The sequence below is a fragment of the Zootermopsis nevadensis genome, unplaced genomic scaffold (assembly GCF_977971745.1).
Source record: "Zootermopsis nevadensis isolate Lab colony 2312 unplaced genomic scaffold, Znev_1.0 Znev_ptg000001l, whole genome shotgun sequence".
In the NCBI taxonomy this organism is placed as follows: Eukaryota; Metazoa; Arthropoda; class Insecta; order Blattodea; family Termopsidae; genus Zootermopsis; species Zootermopsis nevadensis.
In genome coordinates, this window is record NW_028259133.1 from 659,917 (window position 1) to 674,364 (window position 14,448).

The 14,448-nt window shown below is 42.0% G+C and overlaps 1 protein-coding gene across 2 annotated transcripts in view; it reads right to left on the bottom strand.

Moving 5' to 3' along the window:
* The window catches only part of Tango10 (transport and golgi organization 10), an 86,522-nt gene that overhangs the window by 63,357 nt on the left and 8,717 nt on the right, over positions 1-14,448 (bottom strand). The gene's annotated exons all lie outside the window — the stretch shown is intronic.

Below are 14,448 nucleotides of genomic sequence, written 5' to 3' on the forward strand. Positions count from 1 at the left end.
AACGTTTCACAATCCCGAAGACAACCTCAGGTGCATTCCCTGGGATCAGATTTATCTCACCTGAGCTACGTATCCAATTATGTACCGAAATTATCCTTCATACATAAATTACCAGGCTACCTTTCGCCTAAAGTGTCTGATGTGGGCGTTAGGTTAGGTTAGGTTAGGTTAGGTTAGGTTAGGTTAGGTTCATGGAAGTGAATCACTGCATTTGTGTTAATGTGTAAAAATTTAAGATGTCATCACTCTGCAAACAGATTCTGTCTTCTTTGAAGCTACCGAACTGTGTTACGATGTTGACTGGAATCCTCGTGTTTTCCGCTCAGTCGGTAGTAAAATTCACCAAAATAACAGATTATTTGTCAACATGGTTACATTAACAACAATAAAAAAGACCTCCTGCACTATTTAACAAACAATAAATTGTATACAAGTCTCATTTAATAACGAATCGATGGACATGAAAAATAAATTAAATTATTCCGGTAAACACTGTTCAAATAGGTTACGTAATTCTATAAAAGGGCCTTTATTACATTGGATGTTTAAAATACAGACAAATATACATCCATATTACATCCATATTTTTTTTTTATTATTTAGTGTTCTGTCTGACGACAGGTCCATATGAACAGGATCCTTGCATCCTTTTCTCTGACTGGGACCTGTTCATATACGTTCTTGGCAGATGATCCAGAAGTGGTTTGCCATTGCCTTCTTCTGTGTGTGAATGGAGTAATTGTTGGGATGCCACGGAGGAAAACTCCGTGTTGCTTAGACCACGGCCTTGCCCAACACAAGTTATAAATTTGGGCACCGCCGGGAATCGAACCCGAGACCCCAGGATTACAAGGCCAGCGTGCTCAGTAGAGCACGAAAATCTCAGTAGTTGTAGAATTCACTAATTGTTTAGATTTATTCCGTAAATAAACTTAAGTTTGTTCATGTTTAAGAAACATTTTACGTAACAAAGTATGTAAGAGAATTATTTGGTACTTTCACGGATTTTAGACAGCACAACTGTTTCAGTCATTTGCAACAAAATTGAACCTCGGTACATTAGCATGCAGCTGGAATGCGTTTGGAATTTCTTTACTTTTCTAAAGCAAACACTGACATCGGTGATGACGCCCGGGGCTCTGTTGTGTTACTGACTGATCGACCCTTGTTCGCCTAACAAAGCTTCAGCCGCGTAGGTTATGAGCGTCGAATTTAGATTCACTTTGCGAATTACGAATTGAAAATGACGTGAGGCTTGGCCTTTCTTGAGGCGATAAACTACCGTTTGCTTGGAGGGACATAGGAAAACCACGAAAAAGATGATGTCATCGATTTCTGGCCGAGATTCGAACCGACTACGAAGCTCGAGCGAGCTGTTCATTAATATAAACAGACTTAATACATTTTGGTTAATTGCGTGACACGTGAAGATTCACTGTCCTTAGTAATCGACTGATAAGACTGAAATATAATGTTTCAGTTCAGACTCTTTTCCGAAATCATTTTTGTTTCTATATGGATGTAAGCCTGGGGTCCCGGGTTCAATTCCCGGTGGTGCTCAAATTTATAACTTGTGTTGGGCAAGGCCGTGGTCTAGGCATCACGGAGTTTTCCTCCGGGGGCTTCCCCGGTTTCTCCGTGGCATCCCAACAATTACTCCGTTCACACACAGAAGAAGGCAATGGCAAACCACTTCTGGATCATCTGCCAAGAACGTATATGAACAGGTCCCAGTCCGAGAAGAGAAAAGGATGGAAGGATCCTGTTCATATGGACCTGTCGTCAGACAGAACACTAAATAATAATAATTAACAGAGATACTGAGACGCAAAACCATTTTACACTGAACAGAACTTTGGTAATATTAAATTTGTAATCAATGATAATAAATAAGAAATGCTAAACAAGTTACAGCTAACTTACTGTCGTGATCGTGAAACACGGAACCTAACCTAACCTAACCTGTAGAATAAATCTGGATCTGATCACCATAGCAACGTAATGGCGGACGCAGGTGTCACAGCCGACGAGCGATCTCGTTATAGATTAACGATTGACAAATTTAACGCGATGTTGTAACATGAGGAAGATATTCTTAAAAAACTGCGTCATTTATTCTTTTCTCGGATTTGTTGAAGTCCTTTCAGACTGGGATAAGTTCGCAGCACGCCATATTGCACGTGGCTGACCAATAAATATCCTTTGTTACGTGATCGTGAATTATGTCGTCTTCAACAGCGTCTGCTAGTGACCAAAGTATTTCCCCCCAGAACCGAGCTAGTGTTTTGTACAACCCTCATTCCATGGCTCTTGGTGGTGCCACAAAAACTGTGTTCCAATATGCCACAAGTAAAAAAAAGTCATAATTTTATTAATTACTTTCATGAGACCCACCGCATTTAGAAAGGCCCGCCTTAAAACGGCTGAATCCAATCAATTACCCGCATTCCGTTTACGTATCGACTATTTTAATATTATCTTCCAATTCACACCGACGACTTCCCGGTACTCCGTTCATAGGAGCCACGTGTCTCATCTCTCTGATTCGCCTCGAGTTAACTAAAAACTTTAACAGGACATAAAATATCAAATCTAAAAGTTCTTGATGACGGTGATGATTCATTAGAATAAGAATTTTCTTGGATATTATCCATTATCTAGTAAATAAAATATAAAACGTAAAAAACGACGTTTCGGAGATGGGCTTATCTCCGAAACGTCGTTTTTTACGTTTTATATTTTATTTACTAGATGATGGATAATATCCAAGAAAATTCTTATTCTAAAAAACGACGTTTCGGAGATAAGCCCCATGTCCGAAACGTCGTTTTTTACGTTTTATATTTTATTTACTAGATTATGGATAATATCCAAGAAAATTCTTATTCTAAAAAACGACGTTTCAGAGATAAGCCCCATCTCCGAAACGTCGTTTTTACGTTTTATATTTTATTTACTAGATGATGGATAATATCCAAGAAAATTCTTATTCTAAAAAACGACGTTTCGGATAAAAGCCCCATCTCCGAAACGTCGTTTTTTACGTTTTATATTTTATTTACTAGATGATGGATAATATCCAAGAAAATTCTTATTCTAAAAAACGACGTTTCGGAGATAAGCCCATCTCCGAAACGTCGTTTTTTACGTTTTATATTTTATTTACTAGATGATGGATAATATCCAAGAAAATTCTTATTCTAAAAAACGACGTTTCGGAGATAAGCCCATCTCCGAAACGTCGTTTTTTACGTTTTATATTTTATTTACTAGATGATGGATAATATCCAAGAAAATTCTTATTCTAAAAAACGACGTTTCGGATATAAGCCCCATCTCCGAAACGTCGTTTTTTACGTTTTATATTTTATTTACTAGATGATAGATATTATCCAAGAAAATTGTTATTCTAAGGACATAAAATGTTACTGAGTGACTCTTGCAGCTGACATCGATTAATGCAACCCAGAGGAGGGCGACGGACAAGTACGTTGCCGGTTTGCTGAATCCGCATTCGGAAAACGCTTTGTCTGATTATCGGCTTGTAGCCTTTTCTCTCTGACTGACCGGGCGTCGCCTGTCGTTTCTCTCAATTTCCACCAGACTGCGCCTCGCCTGCATCCCATATTTTAGTGTTAAAATATGCGGAAACACGAACAAAAACTGAAAACTAAACCCAGATTGAAAGGAGAAACGAGGACAGACGAAAATCAAAAAATTATTAACCGCATTAAATACCGCGGAGCACAGAAAATTTCAGCTGAATTTCGCGTTTTGTAAACGAAGTTACGTAGTGACGTAACTCTTTTTTAGGTTAACCCATTGCGCTCTGAGATACAGCCGCATCTTTTACGCTAACTGCCCCAAAATTGGATAAAAGACCGCACTAACGTCGATATTAAACGTAACAAGGTGCCAGATCTCTGCGTGCAGATGTCTGAAGTCACTGACATTCAACAGATGGCTTGCAGAAACTACGCCATTGACGTAACGCCGAGGAATCGATACCTCGAACCAAGATGCCCTCGAACACGTTACATTCAACAGGTTAACTTCTAACTTCACAGACTTTTGACGTGAAAACGTCTTTAAAATCGATGCCGGGGGTGGGAAAGCAATCGCGCCCAAATGAGCGACAGTTTCTGTCGAAGTAATTTCAAACTTCAATAACTCGGCTAAAAATAGTCATAGCGCCGCCATCTTAGTCTCGTTTTAAAGAGGAAGGATGAAAGTTTGTGCCAGTACCGCTCCAACATTCGTGGCGGCTGGACGTCGCGAACTGCGCACGCGCAAAGTGAAACCACGATTTACGACTTTCCGGATTCGACACGTGTCCATAAACGGGATCATATCTCAGAGACTAATTATCCGATCCGACTGAACCAAGTGTTGTTTTGAAGAGGAGTGTATATGTTACAACTAATCCCGGCCTCCAAGTGTGTATCTCAAAAACTCAAAAAGATACGAGGCTGTGAATACTTTCAGAAATTCTTTAAACCTGAACTAGTGAATGATTTGGACAAACCAATCACGCAAGGGAAAATTTGTATAGATTTGACATTTGCAAGAGGTATTCAAATAATTTCAAAGCCATATGTATCCTACTTCTCATAAAACTACCCTGTATTCAATAAATGTAAGTTGCAAATGAATTAAACGATTCAAAACAAAAAATTTTGTTTAATTTCAATATACACGATTGACGTTTTCACGAAAATAACTGCGCCAGTGTCCGACACTGCCTATAAAATTTCTTTTGGCATTAACGGAACAGACCCTTTGAAATTCAACGGGGAATTACGTAATTCTTCTTCTTATTATTTCCACACCCCGTCTCATCTCTTGCTTCGTTGCCTTCATCCCATTTTCCTTTCTCATCTTCGTTATTGAACGCGTTCGTCACACGAAGATAACTGAACGCCTGACGAGAAGATTTTTATAGATCGCGTAAAATGAGAACATGGCGGCCCTAAGAAAAGTTAGTTCTTGGGTTTCGTTTTGACAGCGATAACTAAGAAGTAGAAGGTGAATGCGGGTGTGGAAATTACAAATCTTCGAGGTTAAACCCAATAAATGGGAATAAAATTATTCCCGAAAATATTTGCACGCGAGCTTAAGAGCGCCGATGACTTGAAATCCGTGCTTGGATTTTCTTTGAAGCGGTGAGTTCACTTGTGACGAAGTTTAGGAGGAGGAGGACTTGGATGTTGCACGGCGCTGAATGCAATTAAAAGCCCCGGTAAGTGAACCCCCGAAAAATCTCGACTGCTAGACCGAAACGTCGGTGACACCGCTATAATTTCCCCTGAAGTTGTCTGTGCTCCCACAGGGACCAATTAAACTGATGGCAGTCGATTACGTGCATATCCGGATTTTCGAAAAACTGAACCGGTCGACAAATGAGCGAAATAATTCTCGTGATTTCCGAAATAAAACGCACATCTCTGACTTCCCATTTGTGCATTGTATTTTAATTTGGAATCAGTTTCCTCTGCTCTGAGCCTTTACGTTCAATCGATCTATAATTAGGCCTATCGATTTTTTTTTTTTTTTTTTTTTTTTGGGGGGGGGGGGTTATTGAGTCCCGTACCACCTATTAAAGTCTTTTGTGCTGGTCTCCTTGGTATGGAAATGCAACTCCATAGCACAAACCGACTGAGGAAGTTGCAGGTTTGATTGTGTACAGTCCCTGCCAAAACGCTGTAACGGAGGGTACAGTCACATTCAGAAAATCATTTATACCTGAAAGAAAGTGCAATGAATCAGTAGTACAAATGAAGACCGCAAGAGAGCATAAATGTGCGCGAACGCAAACGCGAAATTCGTGGTCTTTGAACACTTATTCTGCAATCTTAAAAAAATGGCTGATAGTCCTTCGTCTGTTTCTCAACTTCGATAACTACGAATATGTTTAAACTGTTCGAGAAAGGAGAATAATAATAATTTAGATATAAGCTACGGACCTCTCTTCCTCTCGAATATCACGAATGGTTAAATAAAGACTTTACACTTTGTCGTTCGCGTACAACGCACCACGAAACAAGACGACGACGTAATTTCGAATGTCGTGACCTTTCCTTCCGAATACTCGCCACTTCATTACATTATTCATTCCAGAAACGGAAATACTCGAAGAATATTAGACCGGCGCTTAGACGCTGGCGGAATTAACAATCGAAACGCGTTCATCAGAAGCGAAGATTAGAAAGGAATTCGTCGTAGCCAAACTCAATGTAACATCCTGGCATTTGCTTAGATATAATGAGAGGAAAATCACGAAGAATCTTAAGTCAGCGTCAAAGCCTCAACCCAAAACGTCCCTTCGACAAAAACTAAACACTCGCGTATAGACGTTCGATTGTTATTAAACGTCCCTCATCTCCGATACGTAAAATCAAAATATTTTAAGAAAATTTCGCCTTGCGCGCGATCGACATGTTGGAAGTCACGTCCGAATTCCGAAGAAATCAAACTTCGTATTGATTTTTAAGTGTACTTCAATCTGCGACGTTTGCGATAAACAACTTTTTCGCTTGTCCGCGTCTGTCCGTCGCGTTTTAGCAACAAAGATCTCGAATCACATTACTTTCAAACTTGATTAATTACAGCTTCAAAATGAAATTCACCGCTCAGATTACATGGAGTTGAATCCAAACAAACTTATCCGTGGTAATTACGTCATCTGCGCGCTGTTTCCCACGACAGTCGCGTCGGACAAACTCGAGGAGCAAATAGAACTGTTTTCTGTCCTTCAGTCTGAACTGAATTCACATCGAACGCGATTATTTTCAAATAAAGGCCGTGACTCAATGAGAACCCGACAACAGCTCGGCTAATCCACAATTTACTCGCCTTTTATGGAAACACCGAAGGTTCTTCAAGGTCATAGTAAGAGACAGCCAACATTCCATTGTCCTTTCCCGATCCGGGGATCAGCGATCGGATTCCTCCAGTCTCTTTGCCACTCGTGGTTCCAAATATTCTCATCAACAAATGATTTTTTAACACCCTGTACCTGCGGATAACATTACATTTTAATGTCCACGCTTCCGATTGGAGCAGAGAGGACAGAAGTTTGTAAACCGCGGACGAAATTAGGAAGGACCACACGAATTAAGTAAATTTAATGAACGCGGGTTTTTTGGTCTTCAAATTGAAAAAACTCTCTTACGAAATAAATGTCGAAACTAACTCAATTATTGGTTTACTGACAGACGAAATCCTCGTCAGTAGCGACATTTACGTTTTTCGAGCGAGGGCTTACGGAAAATTGGGATGGGGGGGGGGGTCAGGGCAACCGCAAGGCAATTATTTTCAAAATCAAATGGGCTGTGTATTTCTGCGTGACGGAGTTTGCCTGAAGGAAGTTCAAGTTCTGTTTCGAGTTGTTTTACGACGACTATCATCAAGCAGGAGAATAAAAATCCAAAAGCGCCTATAAAAGAGTAATTATCAATCGCATAGAAGAGGGGAAGAGGTGGAGGGGGGGAAATTAGCATCCCTCTACGTCAGCCGCGGTCACTTCGACAGTTGACAAACGCGATTTCCACTACAATCACGCGTGTATTATTGATTCGCGGCTGGCAATTACGTTCTTAATTGTTTTATTACGAAGAGGAAGTTCATCGTCAGACTTAGAGGCCTGTGTTTTATAAAATGCGTTCTCCAGAGACGAAAAAAGAATTTAATATTGAATTCTTTAGCTGCCAGAGACTGGAATCCGCAGGTACAGACGAGGCCGTCCCTTTGGGACACTGCCCCCGTGTAACCTCGTATAGAGATTAACGGGTTCTTCGTGGTTAATTTTGATTAAAATCGAACCAGGAACAAATGGACTTTACAGAAACTAGCATTGGATTTGTTCGGTCTGTGACGTATTTATTTATTAATAAAACAATTCAAGACGATAAAATTAACTTAAGAAAAATTTGTCGTACTTGTGCTCTGACGTTAATTTTACGCGACTGAATCACCAAAATATTCTGTTTCCTTGCGATAATTTCGCTGACTGGTTTCTGAACGGAGACATTCGATCGCAAAGAACGTTACAGAGGTTTTAATTTAAGGATGTTTTGAAACACACGTTGATTTGCTCCCGCTGTTGCGTCAAATTACGTCGGGTTACGGGGAGACGTACAACTGGTAGGGCCCATGCACATCTACTATGTAGGGTAATGCGCTACAGAAGTGTGGAAATGAATTAAAAAAAAATCTGACAAGACACTGACAGCGAGTGCAGTTCCATCAGCCAGAACACTCGACAAACCGCGGCTCTGGAGAACTTTTGTAATTAGCGCCCTGACGGATATCTCTCTGTCCAGTTCCCGCAACAAACCTCGACGGCCTGCCTCACGGGAATGCATTAACACTGGCCGCGATCACAATTTCTTAAAGTTATTTAATCATATCACGAAATTAACACACACAAAAAAAAAATTCTCCACCCGGAGACGTATTTTTTCTCTTAATCATTCATTTCAGTCAGTCACAGCGTCATTAAACAAGGAAAACAGAATAAAATACATAAGTAGCGATATTTTAATATGTCACAGCTCAATTTGTTTGGTGGGCAAAAATCTCGATGCAAGTGTGAAAGACTTCTTGAAGTCCGGAACTACTCAGTCGTTCTGAATTTAAAAATTAAAAACTTTAAAAAGTATTTTGTCTAGCCCAGGAAAGGAGACTGTTCCGAGGGCTCTCCCCCCCCCCCCTCCTGACACGGCCTGTGGATGACGTCACGGGTAACCTGGAAACACTGCTTCTTTGTCTTCGCTGAAGACGAGAGGCGTTGCCCACTCGCGGCCACTTCTTTCCCACGGACACCTGATGACTCAAGGACGCCATCACAGGTGTCACTCGAGGCAACTTTACTCGGGAACAAACACCTCACGTCACTCCATTCCCTCCGAGAAATTTCCGCTCCAAGTAGAGAAAAAGGAAGATATTTTTAACAGACGATAAGTCGACCGGAGTTCGAACTCATCATCTGGCAACGGACTCAAATCTCAGGACGTTTCCGTTCTTATTCCTCCAGTCGTCATAAACACGCCCAATTTTTCGCATTGGTGGAGAACTAACTCAGCAAATATTCCAAAACAGCCTTTGAATTTGCCAGGGTTGTGGAATTAAGTAACTAATTCTCGTCGAATAGCATTGGAAATCTCGCACGCATCCTCAATTTACGTTGGGGCGCCCCATTTATGAGACGACTTTGGGGTCCCGTGATCCAGCAGGACGTTTGCTTGTCTAAAGACTGTACTTCTACACTCAGGTCGCGGATAATGGAGATCTCCTTTCTTGCCGAACACACCCCGAAATTACCCTCCTGTTATCTTCCCCTGCTCGCGCGTAGACCAACAAAAGTAACACTCGAAAGAGCATCCTCAGATTACAATAGACGTCGGTGTATTAAGGACTAAGATATCTCCTCAGCTAATAGCGGAATGAAAAGTTAAAATGAACTTTCTTAATCGAAGTCATCAACAGGCAATAAAGATTTTTGATTAAGATAAGTGAACTACGATTTCGGGACGCTCCTTTCGAAGAAAGTAACATGAAATGCCGAGTAATCGAAGAAAGTGTCCTGGGCCTATTCGACGCTGTAATTACTAGTTCAAATCCCGCACAGAATGCTCGTGTTTGTCCGATGTTTCGTCTTTTGTCAAGGCCCGGTCGCCCGTGTAAGGAGTCTTTATCGTACGACATTAATTATTCACATTTCCGGAAGTACGAGGTGCGATCGGAAAGTTTCTAGACTGCGCCTATAAAAACCCGTACACTTATCTCAGGTATTAAATTCATCCATCACCCTCGAAGTAGTTCCCCTGGGAGTGAACACAACGATCCCAGCGCCGCTGCCAAGCCTGGAAGCATCCCTGGAAATCTTTCTTTGTCAGCCTGTCAAGCACCATCTGCGATTCTGCCTGAATCTCTTCTATCGTCTCAAATCTCCTTCCCTTTAGCTGAATTTTCATCTTTGGGAAGAGGAAGAAGTCACACGGAGCTTAGAAACGAAGTTGGGGTCGGTTCTTGCAAGATCTTTGAGCTCCTGACAAACGAGAAGTCGATTCTGCTTCTGGTCCTCAGACAGGATGCGTCGCATGTGGAGTACTTCCTTTAGAATCAGCTGACAGGTCCCATAGCCTATCCCAACAATGTCGCACAAGTCGTTGATGGTACGACGTCGATCTTCGTAACATTTTCGGGCGTTGTGCTCGAAGATGGTCGTCCAGAACGCTCGTCATCATCGACAGAGGTTCGGCCATTTTTAAAACGTGAATGCCACACAAAAGTTTGCGGACTCCCCAAATGCTTGCTTTAGCATTTCATAGGTTTCCGTAGTCGTTCTGGCGAGTCTTTGGCAAGAGATTCAGGCAGAATCGCAGATGGTGCTTGACAGGCTGACAAAGAAAGATTTCCAGGGATGCTTCCAGGCTTGGCAGCGGCGCTGGGATCGTTGTGTTCACTCCCAGGGGAACTACTTCGAGGGTGATGGATGAATTTAATACCTGAGATAAGTGTACGGGTTTTTATACGCGCAGTCTTGAAACTTTCCGATCGCACCTCGTATTTTGACGTAAATACGTCTATAACGAAGGGTCATTCGACGAAAAAGTGGAACGTTCCCTAGGTAACCATTGTTACACTTTTTCGTTCCACTTTTTCGTCGAATGACACTTCCTTAAAGACGTATTTACGTCAAAAAACTAGTCACGGTGTTTCAAATGAAACTTCTTATCAGTAAAATTCGTTTTCATTCCAGGTTTCTGTAACAATGCAACCTAAATTTGCAAACTTTAAATAATAGCGAGTGTCTTGACGACTTCACAACAAAAGTTTCAGCGAAATTATCAAATGTCTCGGTAGGCTACCTGTTCCGAGTAACGAGACGCATTGTTATCTGAAACGAGATGTCCACAAACTTCGCCAGACGCGTCCCGGCAACAATGCCCGAGCGCACAAACTCTCTTCAGTGTCAAAGCCTTTGTAGTCCGTGCTGACATCTGACGACACGAAGAACAAACTCAGCGGTACTTTCACCCTCGAAACCTCTGCTTTCACTGAAAATCTCTCTAGAAACATCGATTAACCAGAGACGCACCTGATGAAACGTCCCATGAAATTAACCAGCGACGTTTCGACATAAATTCTCTCGTTCGTTTTCAGTGACTCTCGATTGTTTCGATTCCGAATTCGCCCCCCAAATTACGAACAGCCCTTAATTTAATCTCAGTAAAAGGTGAGTTAATTTAATTTTCAAATTGCTATCATATTCCGTCATTTTCTCTGAAAAACATCCGCGATTCATTTGAAATACGAGTTATAAATTCAAAATTTAAGGGGAGAAAGATTCGTTTGCTCTCTTCTGTACTACCAAATATTTCGTAGGACTCCTTAAAAATTCCTGCTTCGTTTTCGAGACGTCCGGGTTCAAATCTCGTTCCGGAGACCTTTGACTGGAGTTTTCCGTGGTTTTCCTCAGTGCCTCCAGGCAAATGCCGGGATATTACCTTAAAGTAGGCCACTACCGCTTCCTTCCACATCCTTTCCTACTCGCGGCGATTAACAGATTAAACCTCAACTTGGAACCAACAGAAACAAACTTAAAGCCAACGCAGAGCCGAGATAAAATGTCAAACTCCGGGAGGTTTGTGCTGGATGGGGAGAATACGTCGGCAGCAGGTTAGCTGAGTCACTGTAAAGTGGCTACTGGCAGGACAAACGGGGTTTAATTCCGGGCAAGAACAAGGAATTTTCCGTCAGAGCGTAAACACACAACAACTTTTACATTAACCTGATTTGCGGCAGAGAGCGTTCGCTGACCATCAGATGCCAACAACTAATGTACAGCTTGTACAGAAAGCAAATTCCGACACACAGGGTGACCGGAAAGTCACGCAACCCATTCCGATTACGGAACTCCCTGCACTGCTCGAGTGTCCTCTTGGCTGATCACACAAATTGTAATTCTGCGTCACGCACGAGCAATAAATCACCGAAAGCACCAAGCTCAAATAATCGGAGACGGATATTACTGGACTGTCGGAGTCCTGGGAAGCGTGTTATCATCTGTCAGCTGTTCCCAAGTGGCCAATCAAAGCGTTCCTATTATATTACGTCACAACAGCTGACGCTTACAAAAAAAACCAGCCTTTAATTGGTTAAACAAATATTCAATACTGCATAGCAAATTTACGTCTTCGTGTGAAATAAAATTTTAAAACCAATTAAATAATAAAAGCTTTGAGTACTTTTTTTTTGCTGTTCTGCGACATTTTCATCGTCCCTTGCGTTCGAAAAGCATTGCCCCTTAACACTAAGACGTTGGTGTTTCGTACGCAGTCCAGGTGACCCCCAGATACCGCGCCGTTTAGACCCATCGTATCGGCTGTCCGAGAAACTGCACTGCATCTGGGCTTTTGGATGTGCTCTACGACACGTTGATCGCAATCCTCCGGGCCCGGAGCCAGAGCTCCAGTCTGCCGACGTAGGCCTCCGGATAACCGACGAGAAGCGATGGACTATTGGACGTGACCACGGAAGCCGCGTCATCCTCCAACAGCGCTAGCTCGACGTGGCGGGAGGGCGCAGGCACGTCGTTGCTATACAGACTGAAGAGCTCGGGGGAGACGAGTCCACCCTGGGCCACAGCAACCCGCACGTCACGACGTGCGGGGGACATCGCCTCGTTAACCGACGATGACTGCCGGGTCCGATGGGTTATAATAATAAATGGGACGATGTTTTCATTGTTTTTTGTTTAATTTATATTTTCCTGGAACGTAGTTTATGACGCAAATAAAGGAACAAAAAGGAATACGGGGTAAAAGATGGAAGAAGACTGGGATAGAGCAAAGGAAGAAAGAATGTTGTTCAAATCAGAATAAACTCATAAAATGTTAATGTGTTTTCTCATCAGACATTACTTCCTGAAGAAGACCAAAGTATTCAGAAGCATTCGTGAATATTGTTCTTACTGACAGGCGTATTAATCTTATTTAATTTCATTCGCGTAAGAATAAAACAGGCAACAGAAACCATTTTGTAGTTTTAATTAATTTGAAATTCTGCCAAAAATGTTTCGTAGAAGTTAGCAAAGCCAACTTCGGCAGTTAGCGCCATCTGTTGTGAAGTTCTCCTTGGCGCGTCTTGAAGTGAAACACGAGAACTGTGCCCAAAATCTTTTCAGCGCAGTAACAAGACAATTCATGGTAACGCCGACAAAGGCTGAGATGAACTCATCAGCTGGGTTTTTGGTCAGCACAAAAATCTTCGCTCTTCATGTTCTGTTCGTTTACATATCATAATTTTTATTACAGAAAGTCTTGGATTCGCGCTTTTTCTTGTCGACGGAACGAACGAACACAAGTCTCTCGCCTTGCAGCTGGAGGATCGCTCGTAACTCGCAACTCCGACGGCACGAAGCCCACGGCTGACTTGTTCGAACACTGAACGCAGTCTCTGACGAAAGAGCCACAGAAAATGATGGCTGCCAGATATTTATGGAGCGTAAGAGACGGTAGTCTGTCCAGGTCGCTCCAAACTTCGCGATTTGTCAGCGCGCCTCTCTCGTCCGTCTGATCCGGGCCTAATCACGATACAAACATATTAAGTAAAATACATAATTTAGGACTGATGATAACTGAATGTAGTCGAAACACATCGTAAACTGTTCATAACCAAGACCTGACGCTTACACGCAAGAATAAATTCCCACCGGAACCACGAACACCCGGATAAAAGGTTCCACGTCACGTGACGACCGGGTCTTTTATCAAGACAGAAAAATGATCACCTCTACTGTCCTGAAGATGGAGACGGTAAGTCCCTACGAAATATTAGTAATAAATAACCTGTAAAACTCACAGAATAAACCTCATAAAGACAAGCGAACAGCTCACTCCGTATTTTAATGCAAAGAGGAAAATTCCGGAGAGCTGGAGTAAATGCACTGAGAAACACAGCGACTGAGTGCAAAGATCATAAATTATTCTGTTAAAAATTGTAATAAAACTGCCTTCGATTTTCATTTAAATTAGTGGTAAAAAAATAAAATAGTCAAATTCGGAAACCTGCTTGTTACGTATCGAAACTAGATTTTGCGTTGCTACAAATTACTCTCTGGCCTTCAGTAAACTTAAGAGCAACTTGGCTCTCGCTTTCCCCTTATTTCGTTGTTATTAAAATGAAATTCTAGCATCCCAAAACTTTAAACTTTTCTTTCTGAAACCCACGTCCTAATGAGAACGAGATCGTGTCATTTGAGCAGTCAAGAACAGCGCAAAACTTCGCGAAGTCAGTGTCAAGCCCTCGTCATTAACAGGTGAAAAGTAATTTTGATTCGGAAGCGAAGTGGCGGTGGTGAGGACGCCTGCGCCGCGTCGCGACGTTCCAGGAGGAGATACGCCTCCCCTCTTCCGTCTACCGGATCACGGGGTGTGCGAAATT